Genomic DNA, 14,737 nt, shown 5'->3' with positions numbered 1-14,737 from the left:
CCAGGGCCCACATGGTGGGAGGGGAGAACTGACTCCTGAACGTTGTCCTGACATGCAGACACACAACACATAAATAAGTAAATAAATAAAAAGAAAGTAAAGATAACTTCAGACTAGCAGGGCAGTTTCGCAATCATTTCTCTATCTGATAAGGACCTAGTACCAAAATACATTTGAGAAAACTTCCTGACTTATTGTAAAACAAAACTAATCTAATTTTGAACAGGCAAGTGAACATAATAACATTCTTTAAAAAATGTATACAAATGGCTAAAAACATATTAAGAGATGATGCCCAACATCATTAAATATCAGGGAAGTACAAAGCAAAATCCTTAAAGTAACATCATCCTTGTTAGTGTGACTACTGTGAGAAAAATTCCAAGAAGATCATGAGAAGTGTTGGTGGCAAGAGGAGATTCGAACCTCATACTTTCGGTGGGAATGTAAAATGCTGCAGTCCTTTGGAAAACAGTCGGTTCCTCAAAGGTTACACAGAGAGTGATCATATAATTGAGCAATTCTACTCTTAGGCAGATACCCAAGAGAAAAGAAAACACACACCCACACACAAAAAATGCACATAAGCTGGGCGTAGGGGTTCACGCCTGGAACCCTAACATTTGGGAAGTGGAGACAGGGAAATCACAAGCTGAAGACTACCAAGACTCTGTCTTAAGATCCCTGACTCTGCTCTCCATTCAAAACACATGACAGGGGCTGGAGAGAGGGCTCAGTGGTCAAACTGGTGTCTAGCTTTTCACTTTTATCTCGGCACAAAGAAATGTGTCTGTTTGCAAGAGGAAGGTTAACCGTCTGAGGCGTGCTCTGACCTGCACAAGAGTGCCTTCTTCACTCACACACATTGAGTGGAACACAGGTTTCATATAATGCCAAGAGATTTCAGAGGTGGTGTCCATGTTGTCAGGTGGCTCCAATGCTTTCAGTCTCACATGTATCCCACTCTGGCCTTAGCAGAGGATGACTGAACTTCTGATCCTCTGCCTTCACCTCCAATGCTGGGATTACAAACTTGTAGTACCAAATATAGTTTATATGGTACTAGGGGATCAAATCCAGGGCTTAGTGCAAGCCCTCTACTGAGTTGTAGCCCCAGCCCCATGCCACCACCACTTTCCACTAAAAAAAAAAAAAGCAACAACCTAAACACCAAACAGTAGGAAAATAGCTATTACTCATTCAGAATGGTTTTCAGAATATTTAGTTCTATAGAAGAGATCTTACAAGATGGAAGACAAAGCCAACATCAAACCAAGCTGTACGTTTAGGTATATATTGTCTCAGTGTAAAGGAAAGAGTGGAAAGGCAGGCACAGTGCATGCCTGTAGACTCCACGTCGAAGAGAAAAAAAAGTGAGCCAGGGGTAGCGGTGCATGTCTACAGTCCCAGCACTTAGGTGGGAGAGGCGGGAGGATCAGGAGTTCACGGTCATCCTTAGATATAATCTGAATATGGGTCAGTCAAAGGAATATGAGATTTTATCTAAAAACAAACTGGTGGCACACACCTTTAATCCCAGGGGGCAGAGGCAGGTAGATCTTTGTGAGTTTGGTCTACAAAGTGAGCCTAGGACAGCCAGGGATACACAGAAATATCCTGTCTTGAAAATAAATAAATAAATAAATGCTGGAGAGATGGCTCAGAGGTTATGAGCACTGTCTGTTCTTCCAAAGGTCCTGAGTTCAATTCCCAGCAACCACATGGTGGCTCACAACCATCTATAATGAGATCTAGTGCCTTCTTCTGGCACGCAGGCACACCTGGGGGCAGAATACTGTATAAATAATAAATAAATAAAATCTTTTAAAAAAGAAAAGAAAAATAAATAAATAAAAACAAACTAACAAGTGGAAATACAGGATGCAGAGATGGCTCAGTGGTTAGAACCATGTGCTGCTATCCCAGAGGACCTGAGTTCAGATCCCAGCACCCAGGTCACTCAGCTTACAACTGTCTATATATAACACCAGCTGCAGGGGAGCCAGCGCCTCTGTCCTTTGAGGGCACCAGCACTCACCTGCACAGAGCCATGTCAGACACATACACCTTCACATAATTAAAAATGATTTTTAAAAAATCCTGAAGAAGTGGCAATACAATAAAAAATTGGCAATATGTGCTGAGAATATGTTTGTTCTCTATATTTGCTAAAATAAAAATATTACTTTTATAATTTAAAAAGCTTCCCCCCCCAAAAAAAAAAAACAGGTTCCTCTATATAACAGTCCTGGCTGTTCTGGACTCGCTTTGTAGATCAGGCTATCCTTGAACTCACAGAGATCCCTCCCCCGTGTGCTGGGATTACAGGTGTGGGGCACCACACCAAGCTAATTTAAAAAGCTTTTAAAAGTGTCAGTAACATCAAGAACTGGCCTATATCCCAGCTTCTAAAACGTGGATGGCAAAATACTTAGCCCCCAACATTATACTTTTATATATAAAAGCTATCCAGCGTGCACACCTGTAATCCCAGCACTCAGGAGGTGAGGGCAGAAGGTTGGGGAGTTCAAGGTCACCCTTGGCAGCCTGTGTGGGTTACATCAGACCTCATCTCTAAACAAACCAACAAACACATCCATGTGTGGGTTTGCACTCACCACTGAGAACACGTGGAGGTCAGGGGACAGCTTGCATGAGTGGTTCTCTCTTTCACTGCGTGGGTTCCAGGCATCAGACTCAAGCCAACAGCTTTAGTGACAAGCGCCTTTATCCACTCTGCCATCTTGCCAGCCCCCAAAACATATGTTTATTAAGCCAAGCATGATGGTACACATCTGTAATCTCAACATACTGGAAGTAGGACAGGACACCCTGTGTTAAATAGTAAGTTCCAAACTATCCTGGGCTACCTAGTAAGCAAGGCCTCAGAAAAACAAGACATCCACACCATAGATATGTGTATGTGGGAACGTATGTATGTTTACATGGATTTAACAACAAAGTCTGTTAGCTGCACCCTGCAGTGGTACTGAACTTTTTGGTTTTTATCTCTGTGGTTAATACTAAAACTATATGCATGATAAACTTAATAAGGACTAGTATTTAAAGAGATTACAGTGTGTGGGTGTCTGTGTGTATGCAGGTGTGGAGTCAACAGCCTGGCTTCCTTACACAAACTAATTCATAGAAGCCAGGATTTAATTAGAAGTAAAATAATAAAGAGCCAAATGCTTAGGGATGCTTTCCCTGCAATCGCACATCACTGTGATAACCAAATAACATAAAATACCTAAAATAATATACTGGAGAATAATTGAGAGTTTGGTAGACTCATGTTTTATAACCATAGAACTGCTATGGCTTTGGGGTTTTCGCTCTTACGTTATTTTAGTAGAAGACAAACTCTTAAAATATTATGTATGGGGCTGGAGAGATGGATCAGTGGTTAGCACTGTCTGCTCTTCCAAAGGATGTGGGCTTGATTCCCAGCATGCACATGGCAGGTCACACCTGTCTGTAACTCCAGTACCAAGGGATCTGACACATTCGTACTAATGCACATTAAAAAAAAAAAAAAGCCTGGTGTGGTGGTGCACACCTTTAATCCCAGCACTCGGGAGGCAGAGGCAGGTGGATCAATGTGAGTTCGAGGCCAATCTGGTCTACAAAATGAGTCTAGGGCAGCCAAGGCTAACACAGAGAGACTCTGTCTCAAAAACCAAAAAAAAAAAAAAAAAAAAAAAAAAAAGGATATTTTGTGGGGTTATTTTGGTTTATTTGAAGATAGACTGTTGCTTCCACTTTCTCCAACCTTAAATTCAGTAAGATTATATATTATCTCTTTCCTAAACAGATCAGAAAAAGTTCTCAACATACTGGATGCAGGACAGGACACCCTGTGTTAAATAAATAGCAAGTTCCAAGCTATCCTGGGCTACCTAGTAAGCAAGGCCTCAGAAAAACAAGACATCCACACCAGGGACTAGAGAATGAAACCTTAAAACTAACCTATGAATTCCCAATAATATGAACAAGACCAACATGGCCATGACACCGTGGACAAGGATTTCCACAGAGTCCCACCCCTAGATGAAGAGCTACAGGTAGTCAGTGCCTACTGAGAGAGGCAAGCAGCCTTCTTCAAGGACTGGCTTCTATACAGGTTGTACAATCTTAAGGGACAGCCCTGGGCACTCCATACAAGGCAAGCTAGCTGAACTCTATGCCTCCTGTGAACAGCCACTGACGTCAGCGGTACTGAACTATCCAGGCTTCTCCACACCTCAGAGCCTCTCTAGAACCATAACCATTCTTCCCATGCTTTTCTGTCAGTTCTCACTCTATCCTCTCACTCCGACCTGATGACAGTGTTATGACTAACAAAGAGCACCCCGAAGGCCTGCACCAGGGGTCACCGGAGAAATCCCTTTGTTTTCAAGGAGGAATAATACTTTTCCTCACCAAATTATACCTATTTAATCTTATGAGTGACATGAATCTTATAAACCAGTGAGTCTTATAGGAAGAGTTCACTTGGGAGATATATCAGAACTGGGTGTGTCTCCAAGTTTCCCCAGCCTGCCTCTCTCATCCCTCCTTTTTAGAATCCTCGTGAGTAAAGAAAGATGTTTAGAATGGGAGTGTCACATGTACAAACGATGCCCAAGCAGATGAGACTATGAGAGCCCTTGCTTCAAAGTCACGCTCCATGCGCACCTGCTACAGGACCACTGCCAAACCGAGAGATCACACACGCGGTTTCCATACGGACAAATCTGCTTTCCTAACTTTATTTTCTCCTTTCTTATGTTTGTTTTCTTTCAACCTCTAAATTTGTTCTATTTTCTGTACTGTATGGTTGTAACTATCTTATCTTTTCTGGAACTGAACTGACCTAAGATGCAGAGGACCCACTTTGGAGACTGGTGAATTAAAAAGGAGCCACATACTCTTGACAAAAAGCTTCCCTCCGCTGATGAAATACGCCAATTCAAGCCGGATTAAAGCCTGAAGGCAGGTTTATTGGGGGCAGCTCTGGGGTGAGAGGAGGGAGGGGGTCAGTGAAGGTGCCATGCAGGGGTCGGGGCAGAGAGAGAAAGAGAGCGAGTTATTCAGTGAAGCGCCTCTGAAGGAGGTGAGGGCCAGCCTCTGCACTGGAAAGTTCAGGGTAGAGGAAGGGGTGTACCAGCCATGTCCCGTAACAGGCAGGGACCGAGAGGGATGCTGAGAGAGCTTAGAGGTCAGGTCCAATTTGGTATATTAAATGGGCACCTCAGCCGCTTGTCCCGGGTCTGAAATGTAACATTTCCCAAAACTACCCAGAAAAGAAAACTGAATTATCCAAAGCAAACAAATAAACAAAACTAAAACTAAACAAGTACAACCTTAAGAACTGAACTGCCTTCAATCTATTGGGTTAATTATTTGGAGCAGGGAGAAAATATCAGCCTTCATAACTGTGAGAAGTGTGAAACAACCAATTATGTTAGAAGAAAAATGCTATTTTAGAATAATGTCACCATAGAACTAATAATTATTGAATCATTATCACTGTAATAATTAAGTATTTACATAGCTCTCAAAACAGGAATACATTTACTGCTGAAGGTGGAATCATTGCTTCCTGACTACGAATACTGATTTGTTGTTAAAATTGGTATTATTTGCATAGTGGCCTCTACCTGTGACATTGCTAAGGAGGATGTTTTAATATATTGCCATAGGAGCGAGATACACACAATAATGATTCACAGTCACTCTCACCACACCCCAAATGCTTACTTATCACACAAGACAGATTAAGATGGGGAATCAATTAGGCATTAAGATGTTGCCAGAAAGATAACAGATACAGGAACCTGGCAACAAAGCATGACACCTGATTGACGCACCTAGAGAAGTTCTAACCATTACCCAAGGTGTACCTTTCTGGAAATTTGTAAAGAAAGGAACATGAAACCAAATTCAACACAGAAACTTTGCTTGGCTTCACTTAGCTTTCTACTTAGCATCTTGGATGAAGGCACCAAGTCTCACCTGTCTGGTGGATGGCCTGCATTCACAAGCTGGTGACTGTGAGAGGTGCAGGCTAGTCTAGCAGTCACATGCCAAAGGAGAACTCACACGTGCAGGGCAAGAGGAGTGGGTGGAGCGGCAGGTGACTGAGAGGAGTCAGCCCCACTGACCAGCCTCAGGCAATGATCTGACTTCTCTATATCCATGTCATCCAAGATGAATAGCAGGAAAAACCCCAGCACCACACTTCCTGTTCCTCAGGCAACCCTGGAGAGGCATCTACTAGTTGTCTCTCACCGCCCCCGTCACTATCTCACCCTTGAGGAACCAGATATAACCAGTTAACTTTCCATCCTTTTAATTTTTGTGGTTTTTCGGAGACAAGGCTGGCCTGGCACTGTGATCTTCTTACCTTAGGCTCTTGCTACTATGCCCAACCTTAACTTTTTTACAAATGTAGATATATTTACTTTATGTCTGTGACTGTTTCCCCAGTATGTGTGTATGCTTACCACATGAGTGCCTGGTGCCCATGAAGGTCGGAAGAGGGCATCAGAGGCCCTGGAACTGGAGTTACAGATGGCTGTGAGCCACCATGTGGGCGATGGGAACCGAACCTGGGCCCTCTGCAAGAACAGCAAATGCTGTTGTCTCTCTAGCCCCCAGCTGTTAACTATTTTAAAAATAAGGAGTCCTAGATTAGCTTTACTTTCCCAGCATGCAATGAGCTTATAGATTAAAGAACTTTATAGAATGTATAGCTTAGCTGTAAAGCATTCACCCAAGTTTTTGTTGTTGTTTTGGGTTTTTTGGTTTTGTTTTGTTTTGTTTTGTTTTTTCGAGACAGGGTTTCTCTGTGTAGCCTTGGCTTTCCTAGACTCACTTTGTAGACCAGGCTGGCCTCGAACTCACACTGATCTGCCTCCCTCTGCCTCCCGAGTGCTAGGATTAAAGGCATTCGACACCATGCCTGGCATTGTTTTGTTTTTTATTCATTAGCACTACAAACCTCTCTCTGAGAGGAGAGAACCTTGATTGAGAAAATATCTCCATAAGATCAGGCTGTAGGCAAGCCTGTAGGGCATGTTCTTAATTAGTGATTGCTGGGGGCAGGCCCAGTCATAGGGGATGGCGCCATCTCTGGGCTGGTGGTCCTGGGTTCTATAAGGAATCAGCAGTCCTCCATGCCTTCTGCATCAGCTCCTGCCTCCAGGTTCCTGCCCTGTGTCCTGACTTCCCTTCAGTGATGGAATATGATGTGAAGTGTACAGACTCTTCTTGTTGTTATTTCCTAGGTAACTATCTAAATTGTATTCTGGATTATAAATAAGCTAACAGCTCAATTTGAGAACATAGGATGATGTTTATAGGGCATATGCAAACACTATGCCACTTCATTTTATTTATTCATTTTCATGCGTATGGGTGTTTTGCCTACATGCATATCTGTGTACCACATGTGTGCCTGTTGCCAATGGAGGCCAGAAAAGGAAACAGATTCCCTGAGACTAGAGTTGATGGTTGTGAGCTACCATGTGCTTGCTGGAAATTGAACCTGGGTCTTCTGGTACAGCAACCAGTGCTCTTATTCACTCATCCATCTCTCCAGCCCCTACACTACTTTATATAAAGGTCTTCAGAGTGTGTAAATATGTTTTTAGGATATCAGAGAATGATGTGCACGCGCGTGTGTGTATGTGTGTGTGTGTGGTCATATATATGTGGACATATATACACATACACACACATACACATGTGTATATATGATTATGCACTCATACATACTTACACACATGTGACCATCAGAGGACAATCTCATGTGGCATTTTATTTTATTTTAATTTTTTGGGGGAAGGTGGCCAGCCCCGGATGGCCAGGATTATGTAGATTAGGCTAGTCTTGACTCATGGGGAGTCACCACCTTCTATCTCCCCAGCACTGGGATTAAAAGTGTAACTGACCCCATCTTGTTTTGTTGTTGTCTTCTTCTATCTTGTTTAAGACATCAGTCTCTTACTAGCCTGGATTTTGCCAAGCACACCAGGCTAGTTAGTGACCAAGACCCATGGATTTACCTGCCTTTGCCTCCCCAGAACTGGGATTAGAAGAATGTACCACTCTACCTATCTTTTTTGTTTTGTTTTGTTTTGTTTTTTGGTTTTTTCGAGACAGGGTTTCTCTGTGTAGCCTTGGCCATCCTGGACTCACTTTGTAGACCAGGCTGGCCTCGAACTCACAGCGATCCACCTGCCTCTGCCTCCCGAGTGCTGGGATTAAAGGCGTGCGCCACCACACCCGGCTCCACTCTACCTATCTTTTTAAAACCTGGGTTCTGAGGTTGAACTGAGGTCTCATGCTTGCATGGCAAGTATTTTACCAACCAAACCACCCTTTGCCCTACCTTCTCTTTTTTCAACTTTTCAATTTTGACGGGATCTCAGTTACTCACTCTGTAGACAACATAAGGCACAGGTCTGTGCTATCAGGCCTAGTTTCAAAACTTCTTGTTTTGTTTTTGTTTGAGACAGGGTTTCATGTAGCCCAGACTGATCTCAAACTCATTTTAAAACCGAGGATGGTATTGCACTCCTGATCCAATTGCCTCCACCTTTCCAACTCTAGAATTATCAGCAAGCGCCACCACACATAACTTAAAGTTAAATCTTTTTAAATATTTTATTGTTTTACAAGAATTATCCATTTTATTTCATATGTGCGTGTGTTTTGCCTGAATGACGTATGTGCACCACAAACAAGCTTGGTGTTCATAGCGTTGGTTCTTAAACTGGAGTTACAGATGGTTGTGAGCCACCATGTAGGTGCTGGGACTTGAACCTGGGTCCTGTACAAGCAAGTACTCTTACCTGCTGAGCTACCTCTCCAGCCACTCTTTAAACTCTATTTGTCTATTTAATGTGCTGTATACATGTGCACTTGTGTGTGCAGGTTGGGGAACAATTTCTGAGTCAGTCCATTCCTTCCACTACATGGTTCTTAATCTTGAAATCAGAAATGTTATTTTAAAAATTAGTTCACTTTGAGTGAGTCAGACAAACTTTCTGGATTAGAGTTTAATTCAGAAGCAACTGAATAGCTTAAAAATATTGTCAGGAAAACCAATCAGGGAGATGGAAAAGGAAAAAAAAATAAGGTATGGTGGCACACATCTTTAATCCCAGGACTTGGGAGGCAGAAGCAGGCAGATCTCTGTGAATCCGCGGCCAGCCTGGTCTACACGGTGAGCTCTAGGACAGCCAGAGTTACATAGTAAGAACCAGTCTCAAAACCAGTAAGTGAATCAATGAATGAAAGAATGATAATGGAAAAATGAAATACTGTCAGGAGACTGGAGAGATAGGCTATCAGTTAAAATGGCTGCTCTTTCAGAGGACTCAGGTTCAATTTCCAACAGCCACATGGTGGGTTACAACCTTCTGAAACTTCAGTTCCAGGGGGTCTGAGTCCTTCTGCCATTCTACAATTGTGGTGCACAAACAAACGTGCAGACAAAACACCCATTAACACACACACACACACACACACACACACACACACACACACACAAAGTCAACTACCTTTCATTATTATTATTATTATTATTATTATTATTATTATTATTATTATTATTATTATAGACAGGGTTTCTTTATGTAGCCTTGGCTGTCCTGGACTCACTTGGTATAACAGGCTGGCCTCAAACTCACAGAGATCCACCTGCCCAGTGCTGGGATTAAAGGCGTGCACCGCCATGCCCAGCTAACTACTTTTCAAATTCTAACAGGAAAACACATCTACTAACCAGCTGACCAAAATGTAAAAATATATTTAACTATCACATCCAATTACCTATCATTCCAGGCATCTGTAATGCACAAAACTTCAAAGTGCAAACAACAATTTTTGATTCTAGATTCCAATACATTAAAAAAAAAAGTACTGAAATATTTTTTCCTAAAGAAACAAAGGAAGGAGTCTGAGTACTGAGGTCCCAGTGGGTAGGTCTTTTTGTGTTTTTGTTTTTTGAGACATGGTTTCTCTGTGTAGCCCTGGCTCTCCTGGACTCGCTCTGTAGACCAGGCTGGCCTCGAACTCACAGCGATCAGCCTGCCTCTGGCTCCTGAGTGCTGGGATTAAAGGCGTGCGCCACCACGCCCGGCCAGTCTATAGGTCTTGAAGAATGAAGACTTGAATACATGGCTAAACATCTGAAGTTCATTGCCAGGACTGTGATGGTTCAGGAGGGGAATGTGGAAGGTGCATATAGGACCCTGAACAGAATCCTCACCACCGATGGGCTCGCTGAAGTCATAAAGTGACAACGCTACTATGAGAAGCCTTGTCACTGCCGCCAGCGGGACAGCTACGAAACATGCCGAAGGATCTACAACATGGAAAGGGCTCGAAAGATTAACTTCTTGATGCCAAAGAACCGTGCAGCCCCATGGCTTGGCTGCGAAGGCCTGGGAGAGATGGCCCACGCTAATCCTATGTCCCACTCTTTTCTATCTCGTTAGTCCACAATGGACATTTTCTTTTATTAAAAGGAAGAATATAAATAAAAACATGCTCCTTGAGAGAAAAAGTAGCACAAGCTAAGTGTGGGGATCTGAGAAACAAGGCACGCTTTCAGCAGAGCCACCCTTCCAGGGTCAGTGGTGAAGCGGGAGAAACAATTACACCGAGCAAAGTATTTCAAAGATGTAACAGAAAGCTGGCTTCGGTATTTAACATTTGCCGTTGTGAACAGCAGGGACCGAGTGAGCTTCACATTACGGAAACAGTTCTGAGCACAGGCAGTGACAATTCACCATTACTACAGCTTGCAGTGAAGGGCCCAAGGTTATGTCGCGTAAACCATGAGCGCAGCTTACTGTATCTTAGGTGCTTCGTGGTTCTGAAACATTAACAAGAGGTTATGTAAATCAATAGAGAGAAATAAAATAACTTGAGTGGCAGAAAAATACGAGAACTCATTGCCAAGTAAACGCTCTACCAAATGACCTTTAATGGCTAATACCTTGCCTTCATTTTTCTCTCACTGTAGTAAAAGCAGCTAAGAGACGGCAATCAGAATGGATTCTGCAGCGTTTCCAACCAGACGGCTTTCCATTCATTGCCCAAGCAAGCGGCAAGCATGAAAGCATTCAGTGCTGATGCCTGCCCGTGATTCTTTTAAATTACATTATAAATTTTCATTCTGCCGAAGCCATTTTAACCAATTCTCCGTTTGTTGCAGAAATAGGGAGCAGAGTTGTGAACAGCTAGCAAGATTAACTAAAATGGTGTACTTTCCCCCCCACACGCTCTCTATTAGAGGGACTTAGGGACACTGGGCAATCTAAAATGCAGGCTTCAGAAGGCGCGAGGAACAAAAGCACTAGGATGGGTGTGCGGGCAGGTGTGTGGGGTGCAGAAGCTAATGAGAGAAACTGGGGTGTAAGAACCTTTCCACTTTTTATTCTTTTGTTTCCCAAGTGAAAAGCTGTGTGTTGTTCCTGTCTCCTCAAAGCACCCTCACATCACCAAGCATTAATGAACACTTGGTGACTGACTGCAAAGAAAAACTCGGTTCTTAAAAATGAAAGTTGTGAAAGTGTGAGTCAAGTATGAGTCATAGAGACTTTTAGAATTCCTTCCCCAGTGGTTCTAAGAAAAATAATCAACAAAAGTATCACACAGAACTGCAACGAAAGAGCTAGATTTCTGGAAAAAAAAAAAAAAGGAATCTGCGCTGCTGTGTGAAAACTCATTTCTAGCTTGGCTATTGTAACAAGACATCAGCATTCTCAGCCAGGCAGCCAGAAGCTATTGAGAAACACTCTTTCCACCGAGCACAGGGTAAGGGTGCCTTCCCTGTCCTACTGAAGTCAACGTGATTGGCAGTCTGCATCAGCTACTAATAAACATGAGCAGAGGGGCTGAGTGGGAGAGCATATTGGCTGTCAAACTGTGAGAGCTTCAGGTTAGCCCCAGAAGCCAGACAGGCTCCACGGTTGTCCTCTGACCGCTACATGGACACCAGGACATGCCCACATACACACACAGAACACACATGCACACACACATGTACACACAGGCACGCACTAATAATAGATATATACGTGTGTGTGTGTGTGTGTGTGTGTGCGTGTGTGTGTGCGTGTGTGTGTAGAGTTGAAGTTTATGAAGAGATTTTAAGCACATATACCCAAGAGTGTAGGTGTGGCTTCTCAAAGGAAAGTTGCTTATTCTGTTTTTAAAGAAAGGGTCTTGTTATGCAGTTTAAGCTGTCCTTAAATTCACCAATTTCTTGTCAAAGTGCCGAGATTACAGGTGTGTGCTACCATACCAGGTTTTTCACAGTCTTTCTTCCTTTTCTTCTTTCTTCCTTATTATTTTGTGTATATATGTATGTGTATGGTGTATGTTACATATATGTGTGTATGTGCATATATGGATGTGTGTGCATGCATGTATATTCATGGCAAATACCTGTGTGTTTGTACTATGTATGTACATATGTGTATGTGTCTGTGTGTGTGGTGTATGCATGTATGGTGTGCCTGTGTGTGTGTGTATATGAGTGTGTATATGTGCTTGTGTGTGTAGGTGTGTGTGTATGCAAGTGTGTGTGGTGCATGCATGTGTGTGGATATGAATATGTGAGGATCTGTATGAATGACTATACTGTGTGTGTGTATGTACGTACTTGTGTATGTATGTATGTGAGGGAGTGTGTAGATGTATGTCTGTCTCCTCGTGTATATATGTATATATGTATGTATATGTGTGTGGTGTGTGCATGTGTGAGGGTGTGCAGTATATGTATGTATGGGAGTATATGTATATACGTATATTCATGTGTGTGTATGTGCATGAATGCTTATGTGAGAACACACACGCACATGGTATATGTAAGTATAGGGCGTGCTTGTCTGGGCAGGTATAAATGGAGGCCAGATGTTGATACGGAATGCTTTCTTCAATCATATCTCCGCTCTATTTTAATTATTTGAGACACAGTCTCTCATTAAACCTGGAGCTCACTACCTCAGCTAGACTGACTGCCCATCAAGCTCCTAGGATGTGCCGCCGCCTGCCTGCCTGGCGCGCCCACCCTCATGCTGGGGTTACAGGCATGCATTACTATGCCTGGATCTATGTGGTGGGGATCTGAACTCAGGGCCTCATGTTTGCACAGCACTGTCCATGGAGCCATCTCCTCCCAGTCCCTCGCTGTCGTATTTCCTGGTTACTTTACAGAGAAGATGCCTGTTTCCTTGGTGACTTGGGTTTAGACTCTGAGCACCAGTTCAATAAAGCATGAAGACTACTTCATGACGACTGCTAACACCAAAAAAGGAAATGTCGCCAGCTGTTCAGCTAGGATCCTAAACACAGTCTAAAACCAAGAGCCACAATAAAACAAACTCCCATGCTTCTGTTTCTACAACGTTACAACCGGGGGTAACAAATGCACCCACAGGCTTTGGGTTGCTTTATTCCCTTGCTTTTGAATTAATTGGATCACGTGCAAACACTACAGTGAGTATATTCCAAGAATTAGCTCATTTGAGGGCTGGAGAGATGGTTTGCAAAGGACCTGGCTTCAGTTCCCAGACCCCACATCAAGTAGCTTTTAACTACCCACAACTCCAATTCTGCCTTCCGGTCTCTGCAGGCACCTGAATGTGCATGGCGCACAATATACGGTGAGGTGCGCACACGTACACATTAAATAAATAAATACGTCTTTCAAAGATAGCGTATTTAATTTCACACAGGGCACCAGGAGGTCTGTAACTTAGCTTAGATCATGTAAAGGCAAGTGAAGGAGGTTGCTAAGAATAAACTTTCCTCAGTCTGGCTGAAAAGCAGGTGTTCTCTTTAACAGGCTACATAAGCGACTCTAGTCTCAATTGTCCATTCTTTCAATCATCTATGAAATGGACTGACAGAAGTGGACACAGACTAGAGACTAGAGTCACAATGGAAGAGGGAAACTCAAATAAGGACCTGCCTCCATCAGCTTGGCGTGTGTGTGTGTGTGTGTGTGTGTGTGTGTGTGTGTGTGTGTGTGTGTGTGTGTGTGTGTGTAATGATTGAGGTGGGAGAGAGCAGCTCACTTTGGGCCCTGCCATCCCTGAACAGGTTGGTCTCTAGTGGTATAAGAACACAAGCTGAGCAAGCCACAGGGAACAGGCAATAAGCAGTGTGCTCAGTTCCTGCCCTGACTTCCCTGGATGACACACTGTAAGGTGAAAAAACAAAAAACAAAAAAACAACCCACTCCTTCCAAGTTGTTTTTTGTTTATGTTTTATCACAGCCACTGAGGGGGCCAACTACAACAGTCATCTATCATTATGCAACTAACCACCTAAAACTGGGGTTCAAAGTAACTATTCACTTGCTCATTTTAGGTCAAGGTCTGGAGAGTTCTCTGGTACCACACAGTGTACTGGCTGAGCTCATTCTTGTATTCAGAATCAGTCTGCAGGTTGCCTGGACTCTTCCTGTGTACCTTAGATTAGCCTCCAATTCATGACCTTCCTGCATCTACCTCCTGACTGGGAGGACCTCTGGTGGAGGCTACCACAGCCACCTATGTGATCACTTTTAACGCACCAGAGACGTGAACAGGGCTGATGTAAATGAAAGGACAGACGTGGGTAAGCAGAGCCAGGGCCTCTCTGAAATTCCGGAGGCCTCCTGAGGTGCTGGTAATGAATGATCCAGCCACTGGAACGAAAGAACACCAAAGACTGAAGGAAGAGCAAGCAG

The 14,737-nt window shown here is 43.3% G+C and overlaps 1 protein-coding gene and 1 pseudogene across 2 annotated transcripts in view; one reads left to right on the top strand and one right to left on the bottom strand.

Annotated features, from left to right (window-relative positions):
- Positions 1–14,737, bottom strand: part of Prorp (protein only RNase P catalytic subunit) — an 84,948-nt gene that overhangs the window by 32,663 nt on the left and 37,548 nt on the right. The gene's annotated exons all lie outside the window — the stretch shown is intronic.
- On the top strand, positions 10,170–10,490 carry LOC127195310 (28S ribosomal protein S21, mitochondrial-like; annotated as a pseudogene).

This window comes from Acomys russatus, chromosome 1, assembly GCF_903995435.1.
Source record: "Acomys russatus chromosome 1, mAcoRus1.1, whole genome shotgun sequence".
Classification (NCBI taxonomy): Eukaryota; Metazoa; Chordata; class Mammalia; order Rodentia; family Muridae; genus Acomys; species Acomys russatus.
The sequence above is the reverse complement of the archived record's forward strand: the minus strand, read 5'-3'. Positions and strand labels throughout refer to the sequence as shown.